The sequence below is a fragment of the Lactuca serriola genome, chromosome 4 (assembly GCF_051521515.1).
Source record: "Lactuca serriola cultivar US96UC23 chromosome 4, Lser_US96UC23_V15, whole genome shotgun sequence".
NCBI classification, from domain to species: domain Eukaryota; kingdom Viridiplantae; phylum Streptophyta; class Magnoliopsida; order Asterales; family Asteraceae; genus Lactuca; species Lactuca serriola.
In genome coordinates, this window is record NC_136411.1 from 36,522,107 (window position 1) to 36,534,552 (window position 12,446).

Sequence of the window (12,446 nt, forward strand, 5' to 3'; positions counted from 1 at the left end):
TGAGGTACTGGGCCGAATAAAACCCTTGTCGAGCAAATCTTGCAACTGAGTCATCAACTCCTTCATTTCGGTTGGTGCTAACCGATAGGGCGCACGAGCTATCGGTGCTACTCCTGGGGTAAGATCGATTCGAAACTCCACTTGCCTATCCGGTGGCAAGCTAGTTAGGTCATCAGGGAACACATCTTGGAACTCGCGTACAACTGGTATATGTGTTATTCAAGGCTTGTCCTTCTTGGAATCGAGAACATATGCCCAATATCTTTGACACCCTTTCTTTAGATAACGAGTTGCCTTAGTCACTGATATCAAAATAGAGTCCTTAATTCGCCGATCACCGTAAATTTTTACCATTCCTTTTTCTGGCACCCAAACTTGAACAATCCTATTTTCACAATCTATAATCGCTTGGTTTTTCGACAACCAATCCATCCCTATAACAATATCAAAATCACCTAGGGCTATAGGTAATAATTTTAATGGTAGCACACTACCTTCGATTTCGATAGAGCAATCATCATATTCCTCTCTTACTACTACCCAATGATCGTCAGCAGTTTCAATTTCTAAGGCATGTTCTAGAGTCTTTGCATTTCTACCCAGGTTTTTGCAAAAAGTAGAAGACACAAAAGATCTATTTGCACCAGAATCAAATAACACCCTAGCATGAATTGAGTTTACTAGGAAAGTACCTGTCACCACATCCGGGGTCTCCTGAGCCTCCTGAGCCGTCATGCGAAAAGCTCTAGCTTTTGGTCTACCAGTGTCAGCCTTTTTATCCGTCGACCGATTGTCTGTTATCCTGCCTTGATTGTTGTTACCTTTACCCTGGGGACATTCCGACTTAATGTGGTTAGGGGAACCACACCCGTAACATACTCTTCCTGTCTTACATTCTGTAGCTATGTGTAACAACGCAAATTTTCAAACCAATTTTTCATTTTAAAAATAAAGTATTTCCATACAAAACAAGGCATAAATAATTCAAGTGTTATGTCAAATACAAATTGTCTAAATCCCAAGATCATAAAAACCTCCTTCAGTGTGTACCGATCACGTCGGTGCCTTCCCACGGTCCTCGCTAGTACCTGAAACACATACATAACAACTATAAGCATAAATGCTTAGTGAGTTCCCCAAAATACAACTTACGCACATACGCCTTTCCAGGCCCTGACCTTCCGGTCCATGTGTCTCAGGGGACTTCCGTCCCTGCTGGGTAAACCTTCCGGTCCTACCCACGCCGACCTTCCGGTCCATCACACAACATATTGCCTTCCGGCCCATAACATATCGCCTTCCGGCCCATAATATAATCGCCTTCCGGCCCATGACATACATAGCACATATAACAAGTAACTTACCACATATAGCATACATATCACATATCATATCTGACCTTCCGGTCACACAGTCAAACCCTTCCGGGTGCAGTATAGTGAGAAGACTCACCTCGTGAATGCTGAAAGCTAGCAAATCCTGAAATCACTCGTGCACAATCCGTCGAGCTACAACCTCCCTATAGCATCACATATATCTCATTAACACTTATATTTTCTAAGTGTGACTATCCCTAAGAAGTCAGACTTTGGTCAACTCTGGTCAACGGTCAACGGTCAACAGTCAACGGTCAACTCGACCGGACTCGGCGAGTGCCATGGCGACTCGGCGAGTCTAGACGTCCTCCAACTCTCTGAGATTCCCTTTCTACTCGTCGAGTATCCTCCTTGACCCGACGAGTTAATCCTGGAAGAATCGCGGGGCCACCCCGACTCAACTCGCCGAGTCTGAAGAACAACTCGACGAGTCCCAGTTATTCTTCAAGCTACTCGCCGAGTCTGTTCATCGGACTCGGCGAGTCCATGCCATGCAACCGCTCAAACTGCATCCTAAGGTCAGAACTGCTCCGACCATTCATAGGTCTGGCCTTCCTAGACTAATCCATCATGTAAGGTCCTCATTTCGGTGCTCATAATACACCCCAAGACTTATAATTTACATATTGACCTAAGGCATAAGGATTCCAATCCAAAACCTTTACCAATTCCCGAAATGCACAGACATGGGACATTCTGGACCTCCAAAGGTCCCAATACAGGGTTACAATCGATTAGGGGACTAGGGTAACATTCAATCTATTCACAAAAGGGTTCCATAAACCCTAATTCCATAATCACATCAACATAGCAGAGTATACTCGAGTTCTTACCTGGATGATGTATTCTTTGTGTCCCCAATCCTCAGAATGTGACTCCCTTGTTGTTCCTTTAGCCAATCCCTTCTCTTCCTTGCACAACAACTCTTCTATAATCAACAATGGCCTATAATCCTTGCTCCAGATGCACACAACAGATTTAGGGTTCTTCTTAGAAGGCTAAAATGAACAATGACGGCCAATAAGTCCCTTTTTATACGTCCCAAACCTGAACGGTTAGGGTTTTCGCTAAACAGCGTAGACTCGCCGAGTCCATATCTGGACTCGTCGAGTCCAGTCGCGAACCCGCGACCAAGTCTGCGATCCAACTCGGCGAGTCTAGGCTCCAACTCGCCGAGTCCCCTCTTAAAACACCCCAAAAACATAATTTTAACAATACCTGAGACTCCGGGCTGTTACAATTCTCCCCCACTAGGATTAGACTTCGCCCTCGAAGTCTCACTCTGAAAATAGTTCCGGATACTGCTCCCGCATCTCATGTTCCGGCTCCCAAGTCATTTCCGATCCCTTCCGGTGTTGCCACTGAACCAACACCAAAGGTACCTCCTTGTTCCTCAGAACCTTGATCTTCTGATCCCTGATGGCCACTGGTCTCTCAGCATAATTCAGGCTCGCATCCACCTGAATATCCTCTAATGGAACCACTGCCGACTCATCGGCTATGCACTTCCTCAACTGCGACACATGAAAGGTGTCGTGGATCTGTCCCAACTCCGCTGGCAACTCCAACCGATAGGCTACCCGACCTATCCTTGCAATCACCCGAAATGGCCCAATATACCGGGGCCCCAACTTGCCTCTCTTCCTGAATCGAATCACTCCTTTCCAAGGAGAGACCTTCAGGAGAACGAAGTCGCCGACTTGAAACTCAAGCTCGGATCGGCGCCTGTCTGCATAACTCTTCTGTCGGCTCTGGGCGGTCAATAATCTCTGTCTAACTTATTGAATCTGCTCTGTCGTCTGAAGTACGATCTCTGTGCTGCCCATCACTCTTTGTCCCACCTCTCCCCAGCAAATGGGGGTCCGACACCTCCTACCATACAACAGCTCAAAAGGTGGCATACCAATGCTCGAATGATGGCTGTTGTTGTCGGAAAACTCTGCCAAGGGTAAATACGCATCCCAGCTACCCCCGAAATCTAACACACACGCTCGAAGCATGTCCTCCAGCGTCTGAATCGTTCGCTCGCTCTGACCGTCTGTCTGGGGATGGTATGCGGTACTAAAATGCAATTTAGTAACCAGCTCCTCATGGAATTTCTTCCAGAACCTGGAAGTGAAGCGTACGTCACGGTCTGAAACAATCGAGATTGGCACCCCATGCCGAGATACCACTTCTCTCACATATATCTCCGCTAACTTCTCCGCTGAAGAACTCTCGCTGATGGCAAGGAAGTGTGCACTCTTCGTCAACCTATCCACAATCACCCAAATTGCATCAACTCCCCTGGCAGTCCTCGGCAATTTGGTGATGAAATCCATAGTGATCTGTTCCCACTTCCACTCAGGAATCTCCAATGGCTGTAACTTGCCATGCGGCCTCTGGTGCTCGGCCTTAACCCTGCGGCAGGTCAAGCACCTCTCAACGAACCATGCGACGTCCCTCTTCATACAGGGCCACCAATACTCTTTTCTCAAATCCAGATACATCTTCGTAGCACCGGGATGGATCGAGAATTTCGATCTATGAGCCTCTTCCATCAAAGGAATACGCGTACCGCCCACGAACGGTACCCAGATCCGACCCTGAAACGTCAGAAGCCCTCGTCCGTCCTTAACGAACTCTGAAACTAACCCAACGACCCGTTCTTTCTTTTGCATCTCTGGTCGCACAGCCTCGGCCTGTGCCCCACGAATAGCATCCAATACTGGAGCCATCACAGTCAGCCTCAAACATACATCTCGCAATGGAGTACTCTCCGCCCTGCGGCTCAATGCATCGGCTACCACATTAGCCTTGCCTGGTTGGTACAGGATCTCACAATCATAATCCTTGACCACATCCAACCACCTCCTCTGACGCATATTTAGGTTGGGCTGATCCATCAAATACTTCAAGCTCTTATGGTCCGTGTATATCGTACATCGAACCCCATACAGGTAGTGACGCCAAATCTTGAGAGCGAACACTACTGCCCCCAGCTCTAAATCATGCGTGGGATATCTCGCCTCGTGAGGCTTCAGCTGCCTTGACGCATAAGCTATCACATGACCCCTCTGCATCAACACTGCACCCAGTCCCGAAATCGATGCGTCGCAATATACTACAAAATCTTCCATCCCGTCCGGGAGAGCTAATACCGGGGCTTCGCACAACCTCTGGCGAAGTGTCTCAAAGGAAGTTTGCTGCTCGGGTCCCCATGAGAATGCAACACCCTTGCGGGTCAATCTGGTGAGCGGCACTGCGATCTTGGAGAAATCCTTAATAAATGTCCGATAGTACCCTGCCAACCCGAGGAAACTCCTGATCTCAGAGGGTGACTTCGGCACCTCCCAACTCATCACCGCCTCAACCTTGGCCGGGTCGACCAATATCCCCTCCTGATTAACAACATGTCCTAGAAATTGGACCTCCCGCAACCAGAAGTCACATTTGGAGAACTTTGCATAAAGCTTCTCCGACCTCAATACCTCAAGGACCTCCCTCAAATGCTCCTCGTGCTGCTCTCTAGATCTCGAATACACTAGAATGTCGTCGATAAATACAATCACTGACCGATCCAACATCGGCCTGCAAACCCTGTTCATGAGATCCATGAACACAGCCGGGGCATTGGTGAGCCCGAAAGGCATCACCACAAACTCATAATGCCCATATCGCGTCCTAAACGCTGTCTTCTGGACGTCCTCATCCCGCACTCTCACCTGATGGTACCCTGACCTCAGATCGATCTTGGAAAACCAAGATGCTCCTTGTAACTGATCGAATAAGTCATCGATCCTCGGTAACGGGTAACGGTTCTTGACCGTCAACTTGTTCAACTCCCGGTAATCAATGCACATCCGGTGTGAACCATCCTTCTTCTTGACGAACAGAATATGTGCTCCCCACGGCGAGCTGCTCGGCCGAATGAATCCCTTCCCCAACAACTCCTGGAGCTGCGAGGACAATTCTTGCATATCTGGAGGTGCAAGACGATAAGGCGCCTTAGCAATAGGCGCGGCCCCCGGAACCAGATCGATACCAAACTCTACTTGCCTCACAGGAGGTACTCCCGGCAGCTCCTCGGGGAAAACATCTGGAAACTCACGCACCACCGGGACCTCCTCAACTGACTTCGGTCTCTCGGAAACCTCCCGCGTATCCATCACATACGCCACAAAACCCTTACAGCCCTGCTGTAGACACTGCCTCGCCCTAGCGGCCGAACAAAAAGCTGATCCCGAACGGGTACCCTCGCCGTACACCGAAAGGACTCCCCCACTATGGTCTCGTATAGTCACCAGCTGACGCTCACAGTCAATGACAGCGCCGAATCGGCTCAACCAGTCCATGCCCACGATGACACAGACGTCACCCATCGCAATAGGAATCAGATCAATCGGGAACTCAACCCCGAAAATCTCTAGCACGCATCCCCGAAGAACCTCCGTGGCATAAATCACTTTCTCATCAGCTATAGAAACTCTCAAAGGTCGACTCAACGACTCACGACTAACGCTGATATGCTGACTAAAGGCTAAAGATACAAAGGACCTACTCGCACCCGAGTCAAATAACACTAAGGCAGGCACAGAGTTCACAAGGAAAGTACCTACGCATATAATAACATAAGCATAACATCTCGACATTAAAAATAAATACATGAATTACAGCATACCTGCCACAACATCGGGCACAGCGCGGACCTCCTCCGCAGTCAGCTGGAAGGCTCTCCCCCGAGCCCTCGGGGCCTCGGCCTTCACCGGTCGAGTCGCAGTAGCTCTGGCAGTAGGTGCAGATCCCTGAAGAAGCTGAGGGCACTCGGCCTTCCTATGGCTTGTCTGGTTGCAATGAAAGCAAACCGTAAACCCCTTGGGGCACTCCGTAGCAATGTGCCCCTCCTTGCCACACTTGTAGCAAGCACCAGATCGACATACCCCATCATGACTCTTGCCGCACTTCCCGCAAGTGCGGCCCTTCGAACCTCCTGTCCTCGAATCGGCGGACTTTATCCGCTTGGCTGCCGGCTGGGACTGAGCCGGTCGCCGGTCCACCCACTGAGACTCGGCCTCCTCCCTGGCCTGGGTCTCCAACTCGATCTCGCGCTTCCTGGCATTCGCCTGAAGCTCAGCAAAAGTATGGTAGGTGGAGTTTGACACAAACTCCCGAATATCCCTCCTCAACACACCCAAGTACCGGCTCATTCGAGCCTGATCAGTGGACACCAGCTCGGGGCAGAACATCGCCCTCTCATGAAACTTCCGCGTGATCACCGCAACAGAATCAGTACCCTGTTTGAGGGTTAAGAACTCCTGAACCAATCGTTCCCTCTCCACCGGGGGAACGTACTCGTCCCTGAACATAGCAGTAAACCCCTCCTATGTCACTGCTGTAATCTCTGCCAAAGTGAAGTTCGCCGTCACGAACTTCCACCAGTCCTTCGCTCCCAGACGGAGCTGGTTCAAAGCGAACCGTACCCTCAGGTGCTCTGGGCATGAACAAGTGTAGAAGCACCCCTCTATATCCGCGATCCACCTCATCGTAGCAATCGGATCCTGCGTCCCATCGAACTCAGGTGGCTTCGTGTTGCTGAACTCCCGGAACAGCAACGAGTCACCCCCCTGTGGCCTGGCAGCGGCCACAGCTGCGGTAGCTGCAGCGGCTGCAGCTTCAGTCAATGCGGCGTACCGCTCCTCGAACGTCTCCATCAGGGTGGTCTTAATAGACCCAAACATCTCCGGGATCTCGGCCCGGATCGCCGCAGCTACCTCCTCGTGAATCATCTGACGAATCTCCTCGTCACTCACACCGCTCGAACTCGCTCCGTGGCGTGGTCTAACCATGATGTCTCTGAAATACAACATAAAACTATCAGAGACTCCATCGAGTATAATCATACTCGATAATGCAACCCTACTCAGTCTCCGACATCCAGGGATTCTTACTTGGGTCTCCCACTGACCCGGTGCCCTCGGTAGTACGGGCCCAATACTACCGACCACACCGCATCAGTATTCATCCCAAATCTTCCTCCCCAAACCCCGGATAGTGAGTACTCTACTTCTGTTATGCACTATCTACCCGCACACTAGCAAAGCATCTCATATCGGCAAACTTCCCTAGACTAAAGCATCATAAATCAGGCCACTCTAGTCCTATCATGAATACCTAGTCTTCTAGCATGCATAACAATTCATATCATATAATATTGTAAGGTATTTTGGGGATCTTTACCGTTCGGGCGCTGACTGATCGTACACACTGCTTCTTTCTTGCTTACCACAAAACCATTTACAAAAGTTTATGCCTTTATTTAAAAAAAAAATTCCTCAAATCCTCGGTTTGAGTTCAGTTACTCCCGAAGGTGCACCCGAATCCCTCAAACCAAGGCTCTGATACCAATTGTAACAACGCAAATTTTCAAACCAATTTTTCATTTTAAAAATAAAGTATTTCCATACAAAACAAGGCATAAATAATTCAAGTGTTATGTCAAATACAAATTGTCTAAATCCCAAGATCATAAAAACCTCCTTCAGTGTGTACCGATCACGCCGACGCCTTCCCACGGTCCTCGCTAGTACCTGAAACACATACATAACAACTGTAAGCATAAATGCTTAGTGAGTTCCCCAAAATACAACTTGACCTTCCGGTCCATGTGTCTCAGGGGACTTCCGTCCCTGCTGGGTAAACCTTCCGGTCCTACCTACGCCGACCTTCCGGTCCATCACACAACATATTGCCTTCCGGCCCATAACATATCGCCTTCCGGCCCATAATATAATCGCCTTCCGGCCCATGACATACATAGCACATATAACAAGTAACTTACCACATATAGCATACATATCACATATCATATCTGACCTTCCAGTCACACAGTCAAACCCTTCCGGGTGCAGTATTGTGAGAAGACTCACCTCGTGAATGCTGAAAGCTAGCAAATCCTGAAATCACTCGTGCACAATCCGTCGAGCTACAACCTCCCTATAGCATCACATATATCTCATTAACACTTATATTTTCTAAGTGTGACTATCCCTAAGAAGTCAGACTTTGGTCAACTCTGGTCAACGGTCAACGGTCAACGGTCAACTCGACCGGACTCGGCGAGTGCCATGGCGACTCGGCGAGTCTAGACGTCCTCCAACTCTCTGATATTCCCTTTCTACTCGTCGAGTATCCTCCTTGACCCGACGAGTTAATCCTGGAAGAATCGCGGGGCCACCGCGACTCAACTCGCCGAGTCTGAAGAACAACTCGACGAGTCCCAGTTATTCTTCAAGCTACTCGCCGAGTCTGTTCATCGGACTCGGCGAGTCCATGCCATGCAACCGCTCAAACTGCATCCTAAGGTCAGAACTGCTCCGACCATTCATAGGTCTGGCCTTCCTAGACTAATCCATCACGTAAGGTCCTCATTTCGGTGCTCATAATACACCCCAAGACTTATAATTTACATATTGACCTAAGGCATAAGGATTCCAATCCAAAACCTTTACCAATTCCCGAAATGCACAGACATGGGACATTCTGGACCTCCAAAGGTCCCAATACAAGGTTACAATCGATTAGGGGACTAGGGTAACATTCAATCTATTCACAAAAGGGTTCCATAAACCCTAATTCCATAATCACATCAACATAGCAGAGTATACTTGAGTTCTTACCTGGATGATGTATTCTTTGTGTCCCCAATCCTCAGAATGTGACTCCCTTGCTGTTCCTTTAGCCAATCCCTTCTCTTCCTTGCACAACAACTCTTCTATAATCAACAATGGCCTATAATCCTTGCTCCAGATGCACACAACCGATTTAGGGTTCTTCTCAGAAGGCTAAAATGAACAATGACGGCCAATAAGTCCCTTTTATACGTCCCAAACCTGAACGGTTAGGTTTTTCGCTAAACAGCGTAGACTCGCCGAGTCCATATCTGGACTCGTCGAGTCCAGTCGCGAACCCGCGACCAAGTCTGCGATCCAACTCGGCGAGTCTAGGCTCCAACTCGCCGAGTCCCCTCTTAAAACACCCCAAAAACATAATTTTAACAATACCTGAGATTCCGGGCTGTTACACTATGTGCCCTGGCTTACCACACTTGTAGCAAACTTTCTGATTCATGTTACACTCCCCCTTATGATAACGGTTACATTTCGGACATTGCTTTACTCCAGAGCTTTGATCAACCTTACGTTCTTGCCCTGAAGTCTTGCCTTTCTTCGAATCATTATTTGTACCCTCCCATTTTCTTTTCCCCAAAGCCCTGTCTTCACCTTGACGATTCTTCTCATGTTCGCGACCTTCTGCAGCATCAACGGCAGACTGGAAAGTACCCGGTTTCTGAATTTGCACAAATTCACGGATAGCTGTTCTCAATCCCCAAATATAGCGTTCCACCCTTCTTTCTTCCGTAGATACGTAAAATTCGGCAAACCTAGCCTTCTCCGTGAACTTTGTGGTGTACTCCCTCACAGTCATATTCCCCTGCTCCAACCTTAAAAATTCTTCCTCCAACTGTTTAACCGCTGTACGAGGGCAAAACTTTTCTTTAAAAATTCTTAGGAACTCATCCCATGACATATTCTTGGCCGCCTCACGCCCCCTAACCTCCTTCACCATGCCCCACCAATGTATTGCCTCCCCTTTTAGCATTGTCGCAGCATAAATCACCTTGTCCTCATCCGCACACTTGCTAGTATCGATGTTCCCTCAATCTCCATGATCCATGTTGATGACAAAACGGGATCAATTTCTCCGTTAAAAATGGGTGGCTTGCAGTTCATGAACGTCTTGTAACTACAACCCCGCCGATTGTGGTTGCCATGATGCCTTGTGGGTTGTGCAATACTTGGTTCACGACTCATATTTGGTGTACTATACTCGTAGTCCTCTTCACCTCCACCCAAGTTACCTTCATACTCACCCATTATTGCTTCTCGTGCCTGAGCAATTACATCTGGTAAGGTGTCTCGAATTGCTCGAGCAATCTCATCAGCCAACTCCTCTCTAGTGATCGTGTTTGCCGCACGACCCCTTCCACGACCTCGACCTCGACCGCGGTGGGATCCAGAGCTACCATGGGCCGATTGTACAGGTATCGGTGCTGTAACAGCACCTCGGCCTCTTCCTCTACCCCTACCTCTTCCTTGGCCCCGTCCACGACTAGCGTTCGGGTTCAGTGGGGTTTCTGGAACATCTCCTGGTGCTCTAACATAAGCTCCAATTGTGAACCTCCCAGACCTTCGTGAAGACATATCAACTACATATTTATGTTTATAACACAATAAGTATAACAAACATAAATTTTATTCCAAATTATTAAAACTTCAAAAATAGGCATACGTCTTGTTCACATCAAGTCACTCAAGCCAACAACCAAGAGAAATAATAATAAAAAAGACAAATCATTGCACTCCTACTTTCTAATTTTTAAAAACGATGTCATCATATTTCAATATTCTCTTTCCCTCCTTCAAGTACTTCCTTATCTTTTTAGCTTTTCGATCTCCGGGACCACTTTGAATGACCAACACCTCGGCCTGAGGTGGTTCTCTTCCAACCACCTTATCTAGGAATCCGTAAGTCGTGGCCTTGGCTTGTTTTGCCCAAGCCACAAACCCTTCCCACAACTTAGTGATAGTCGGTTTCCTTAGCTCTGACACCTCCTGTTCCAACCTTCATATCTTGCGTTTACTTTTCATAGCAGCATCAACCCTTATTTGGTTCTCCTGTACGAGCCTTGACCTATGTTCATCTATCTCTTCAATCTTTCTTTTCAAACTGTGAATCTCGAGCTGTGCCTGTGGCATTTCATCTTTATAAAGTCGCTCCCAGTAGGTACCAGGACTAGTTGGCGTGTACTCCACATAAGGCATATGGAACGTTTCGTATCTTTGCTCCGCATGGTACTCCACGTGATTTCCCTCGGATTCCTCCTCGGGGTCTTCTTCGGGCTCCTCCTCAGGATCTTCTTCGGGCTCCTCCTCAGGATCTTCTTCGGGCTCCACCTCGGATTCCACATCCTCGTCTTCTTCATCCCGTTCAGAGAGGCTGAGTGGGGTCGTTGGTTCCAGATTGCCTTCCGAGTCAGAGAGCTCTAACTCGGCCTTCAACTTCTCGTGGGGAAGTAACCCACTAGTACCCTCAACTGACACCCCACCATCGATGATTGCCTTTCCATGATCCATCGTACCTACAAACGAGACGCATTCCAGATTAGGCGATGTACCGCTCCTCCCGTTTAAGCTTAGACGTTTAAACAACGACTAATCTGCTTAAACCACGCCCCGATACCAACTTGTAACACCCCAAATTTCAAATATAAATATAACTTAACATAGTCCCAAAACTTCCAAAAATCAAGATTCAAATACTAAAGTAATTATTAATAATAATAGCGGAAGCAATTAGAAATTTAATTAAACACTTGGTGCGCCACGTCTTCCTCAAAACTTGTCGCCTTCTTCAAGTCTGAACCTTATCCTTTCCATTCCCGCTGCCACTTGCTACGTAATTTCCTGGGTTGCGTGCATTTAAAGATTCTAATGGGTAAGCCTAGGGCCTAGTGAGTTCGTGGTTTTCATGCATATTGACATCAATAAAATAAAAATAATGTAACAATTTATCAATATAAATCTTTTCATTTCTTTCCACCCTTGGTGACACATTAGGGAACTACTGTCACTTCCAGAGAACGAGTCCCTCCGCCGGGCACAACAAATATGCTTACGGCTAGATAAATAGAGCGTAAGCTCTCCGCTGCGTACTAACACCCCCGTACGACAACTAATAATAAGACCGTGTAAATACACCTGTTCCCTATATGTCACCCACCATTTTCACCCTTTTATATGAAATAATTCACAAAATTTCACACAAATATTCATAGCAATAACAACAGTAACATATAATTGCAAATAATTTAGAATCAACTTTTCATGCAAACAACCACAAAATTCACACGAAACTCACCTTGTTGGCGCAGGTCTTAACCAAGCTTGTCACGCTACCCGCACCCTACATTTAACCAACATATTTTCTAAGGCTTCAATCCTAGAAAAACATCCTATGTGTTCGTTTTAGTCC